Below are 6,000 nucleotides of genomic sequence, written 5' to 3'. Positions count from 1 at the left end.
TTCTGGAAGTACATGCAACCTTATAAGAGAATCATTGATATGGTCTTCATTCCAGAATGAAATACCTTAGTGTCATAGATGAAACATGCTTGAATCTTTTTGATGCTGTTAATTGAGCTAAATTAAACAAAACGAGACCATATTTTGTGCAAAACACTCACTGACTCACTTTCTTTCAGCTTAGTCCCTGCTCTATCAGGGGACATCACGGTGGAATGAACCACCAATTACTCTGGAATATTTGTTTTATGCTGTGGATGACCTTCCAGCCACAAATCAGCACTGAGAGTACATCCCCCAGTGCTGGAAACCTCTCTCATTCACACACACGCACGCATGCACGCACTATGCCCATTTGTAGCTTATCCAATTCATCTGGCATGTCATTAGATGTGTGATTTCTATACAGTACATTTGTTCATTGGATTTATTTCAGAGGGAGATGATAAATTGGTTAATACTATAGGATGTTTGAACAAAGGTTTTACTTTACACCTACGCTTAAAGGAACAGTTCACAGAATTAAGCATATTGACTTTCAGACCTCAGGCCATACAGTGTGTTCTTCAGTAGAACATTATAGGAGATTTTTAGCTGAAACTGTGGCTCTTGGTAATTTATAAAATGCAATTTAATGACTTTCGGCACTTTTAAAGTCAAACACAATACAACGGTAATACAACATTAATATCCTTGACTTCTGACAATACATTGAGGTCTTATGAAGCAAAACAACCAGTGTGTGAAGATTGAAGAACATTATTTAGAAAACTCGCACTTCAATATGACACTTATGCAATCATTTGCCAAGGCTGTAGATTGAAAATAGTCTTAAAGTCCATGTGAAATCAAAATTTACATTGTTTTTTTTGCTAGCACATTGCTATTTTTTAATGAACAACTAATAAATGAAAGATAGTCCACTGAAAAGGAAAAAAAGGTTTGGTAATCTTTGATGTCTTCACCTATATACTCTCTCCAATGGCTATCAGCCCCACCCATACCAGTCACCACTACCAAGCAGACCAATATCACAGATCTTGTGCTCTGCATTGGTGTGATTTACACTCAAAAAATGACATTTGCTGTTTGTTCAAACTACGTATTTAATAATACGAGTTGAACCAACACAATTCTTGTTTTTTGGGGGACAACTTAACTGCTTTATGTTCAATCCACTTAAATTTGTAAAAACGATTAAGTTAACTTAACCGATTTGTGTTGGGACAATATGAAGGAATTATGTGGAACCCTGCATTTTTTTCAGTGTAGTACAAAAAATGTGCCACAAGTCTAATTGTGCCATACGTGTTAATTTAGTTTTGCCTGCACTTTAAAAAATCCACAGTCACTTTGTGTCGGAAACTTGTGGCACAAAACTTATTCGTTTTTACAAATTTAAGCGGATTGAACATAAAACAATTAAGTAGTCCCAAAAAACTCCCGTATTGTGTTGATTCAGCTCATTTGAAATGAATCGTTTGAACAAACAGTGAACGTAACGATGTTTGAGTGTGTATTTGTTTAAGTTTAGTTTTTTTATTGTTGTTGTTTATGACTCTCAAAGGTGTTTGCAGTCATCGGCTTTCATTTTATGAAATCACCTACTACCCCTGATTTAGTTAAACATCTTACTTTAATGTTCTGCTGAAGAAAAAAGTGTCAGCCATCTTGAGTGGCCTGACAAGAAAGAACAGCAGATTTTCATTTCTATATGAACTATTACTTTAAGTGTCTGCTGAGCACCTGCGATCTAAAGCTACATCTGGTAATCACTGTATTGCTTTTTAAAACAACTTGATGTGATAGTATTATTCAGCAATTCACAGAAGAAGCCGAAACATCTGTTCCATCTGTGCTGTTGCATAATGAGGACATAAAATTAAATAAAGATCTTCATCTTTTTCTGAATCTGAAAAACCTTGAATATATGCAAGGTGAGAATGTGAAGGGCTCCTTTTTGAACTGCTCTATAAAAACGTATTTATGATTCTCAAATACGGATTCCATGCATAAAACTGTATAATCTGTAGTTAAAAGTTATGCTAAAATGCCTTAATTATATTTACAGAAGAATATAAACACTAAAAAAAAAAGATTTTACCTTGATCATCTGCTGCTCCCTCTGAAATAACATGCACATCTATTTTACTGGAATAAAAAGGGAAGAGCAATGTATAAAATGAAGATATAAATGCATATAGTGTGTGTGTGTGTCAACATAAATAACCTGTGATGAACCACAGAGATAAGTGATGTTATTTACTCTGCTGACCACTGCAAGGCTGCTGATGCGAGCAACAGGGATATTTCTCTCTTCTCATATTCAAAGACTCATTTTGTTATTATTTTTTCGCTCGTGAACTGATCTCATCATTGACAGAGCAAAAGGTGCACCATTCAAGTCTCTCTCATCAGTACGTGAGATGGCATACAAGGACTGATACGAGAATAAATCAGATGCTTCATGAATATGTATAATGCTGCTTACCTGCTCAATTAACTTACAGATCTAAATGCCATGCAACATTTTGAATCTCTAGCGGCGTGCAGTTGGTTGATAAGCGATGAGCTGCAAAATTTGATTTTGCTTTCCTTTCGTTTTCTTTCATTATCTAAGATTTGATTACAGCTCTGAAATTGTTTGTAAATATGTTGCGCGTTTGTTTACGTGCTGAGCTGGGAATACATTTCCCCTACTATGAATAAACGTTGATAGTTCTTAATTCGTAAATCAGTCCAGGTAAAAATTTCCTATGCATAACTCCGTCTGTTAAAATGTATTAGCATTTGGTACATCTCCACATGTAAATACAGCTCTGACACATCTACACGATTTCAAAACATCCAGAAAGACAACAGAACAAAGTCAAATGATGAAAATAGCAAGCAATAGTTTGCTCTTTAGGGTAAACCACAGGTATTCTCTAAATGTAGGCAAGAACCAATTAAAGTGCTTGTTCGTTGGACAGATGGCGACATCTAAATGTGCTTATCTCACAGCATTAGAATAAACTCACAACTAAAAACATCATTATTGCTTCCAAGGCATCATTTTTCATATGGATCATTAATAATGCAAACAAAAAGACTGCGGAACAATCTAATTTAGCCCTCAGTGTGAGATTCATTCATCTGTTTGCACCACTCAGGTACAGTATATTAATGAAAACAATGCACATATACAGTTGAAGTCAGAATTATTAGCCCCCTTTGAAGCTTTTTTTTTTATATATATTTCCCAAATGATGTTTAACAGAGCAAGGACATTTTCACAGTATGTCTGATAAGATTCTTTTCTTCTAGAGAAAGTCTTATTTGTTTTATTATTAATAAAAGCAGTTTTTAATAAAAAAAAAAACATTTTAAGGTCAAAATTATTAGCTCCTTTAAGCTATATTTTTTCAATAGTCTACAGAACAAACCATCATTATACAATAACTTGCTTATTTACCCTAACCTGCCTAGTTAGCCTAATTAACCTAGTTAAGCCTTTAAGTGTGGTTTATTTATAAACTAATTTCGAGAGGATCACGTGCTTATGATCAACACGGCTGGCTCCTCATTAGCTTCGTAATGTGACCCAATAGATGATTACGGAAGCATTATAAATAACCAGAGTTTTTCACTTCAGTTATCTTCGTCTTGAAGCTTCCCCCCCTTCCACCCCTACTTCCTCCCCCTTTTTCCGATAGGGCGACACGGTGGCCCAGTGGCTAGCACTGTTGCCTCACAGCAAGAACACCGCTGGTCCAACCTCCTATCGGGCTGGTTGGTGTTTTTGTGCAGAGTTTACATGTTCTCCCCGTGTTCGCGTGGGTTTCCCCCGGGTCCCCCGATTTCCTCCCACCGTCCAAAAACATAAACTATAGCTAATCGACTAAACCAAATTATCACCAAAAACAACACTAGTTTACCCTTTTCACGCGGCGACAAGCAGGGGAGTCCTCGAGACCTACCAGAGCTCGAACTCTGCTCTCGCCCTTCTAACGGGAGGGAGCCCCGGGCTCGAAGATATTACGAGCTCAGGGCTCTGTCCCAGGACAGCATGCCAAATATGCTTCATTGATTATGAGCTAAGTGTGAACTCTTGAAATGTCACTTTAAGCTGGATACTAGTGTCCTGAAAAAATATCTAGTCAAATATTATTTACTGTCATCGTGGCAAAGATAAAATATCAGCTAATAGAAATAAGTTATTATAACTTTTACGTTTAGAAATGTGTTGAAAAAATATTCTCTCCCTTAAACAGAAATTGGGGGAAAAAATAAACAAGGGGCCTATATAATTCTTACTTCAACTGTATATGTACGTTAAAAGTATAGTTCACCCAAAACTGAATATGCTCTCATTATTTACCAATGTAATTATTAACCAATGCAATCTCATCCCAATTCATAACTTATCGATTTAGTAGCTAATTCATATTAATTTGGATCTCATTAGTACATTTTAGTATGATTTGCTCACCCCCCCAATGATGGTTGGGATTAGAGGTGGGATTTGGGCATCTTACATTTTTATATGACTGAACTCGTATGAACTTGTACGAATTAGCCACTAAACAAACAAAATGGAAAATAGTTACGTTTTTAACTTCTTTTGTTTTTCGGAAGTTTTTCGGAAACCAATAAGCCAGTTCCTCCTACTATGGAAGTAAATTGTAACTTTTCCAGGGGTGTGAAGTAACAAATTACAAATACTCAAACTACAGTAATTGAGTGGTTTTTCTCAGTAATTGTAATTTACTGAGTAGTTTAAAAATCTGTTACTTGACCTTGAGTACATTTTTAGTGCAGTATCGGTACTTTTACTCCACTACTTTCCTTTAACCTGTAGTCACTACTTTATTTTTTCTTGTCTATGGGGATTGAAAAATCAGTCCTATGATTCCTGTCCAATCAAATCACACATAGAAATCGCATTATAATGAAATACCTCAAGACATGCGCGATTTATTATTGCAGCAAGCTGTTTTGGAGCATTAAACGTGTCCAAGAAGATGTCCAAAATCTTTACACACATTGACCAAGAGACTGTTTAGATGCATGTCACTGTTGAGAAGATGATGGATGTTTACTGTATGATGACCAAAATGGCCTTAAACACCCAGCAGGCACAAGACCTCAACATTTCGTTTGGAAATGAAAATCGTTTTGACGTCAGAACTCAACATTTTAGATTAGATTAGATTCAACTTGTCATTACACATGTACAAGTACAAGGCAAAGAATAGCAGTTTAGGTCTAACCAACAGTGCAATAGCAGCAAGTGCAGGATATAGGTATAAGTTATAAAGTGCAGTTATAGAAAAACTATGGTGATATTTACAGATGGATGTACTATGAACATTATATACAGGTAGTATTAGCTATGAACAGATTTACAATAAATGAATATATGTACAGGATGCTATTAATAATCAGAAGTGTGCAGATAGATAAACAATTACAAATTTATATGTACAGTGGGTGTGTACATAATTCCAAATGTCCATGTGCAGTGGGTATGTACAGTTCAAATAAATGAATCAGTGCAATGAATATGTGCAAATTTAAATGTGCAAATGTTAAATAGTGCAGTGATTGTGAGGAGTATAAATTAGATGAGAGTGGGGGATGTATTGGGGGGGCAAAAGAGTCAGTGAGAGGCAGAGTTCAAGAAGGAGACAGCTCTGGGGAAAAAGCTGTTCCTCAGTCTGCTGGTTTTTGTCCGGGGGAGCCTGAAGCGCCTGCCGGAAGGCAGGAGAGAGAACAGTCTGTGAGCAGGGTGAGAAGTGTCCTTAAGAATACTGCGTGCTCGGCGCAGACAGGGTTTCTTCTGGATGTCCTCTATGGCTAGCAGTGTAGTCCCTGTGATGCGTTGGGCAGTTTTCACCACCTGCTGCAGTGCCTTGCGCTCAGCAACAGAGCAGCTTCCATACCAGACTGTGACGCAGTTGGTCAGGATGCTTTCTATTGTGCAGCGGTAGAAGTTCACCAAGACGGCTGATGAAAGCT

The sequence above is a fragment of the Danio aesculapii genome, chromosome 17, assembly GCF_903798145.1.
Source record: "Danio aesculapii chromosome 17, fDanAes4.1, whole genome shotgun sequence".
NCBI lineage: Eukaryota > Metazoa > Chordata > Actinopteri > Cypriniformes > Danionidae > Danio > Danio aesculapii.
Note: the sequence above shows the minus strand (reverse complement) of the source record.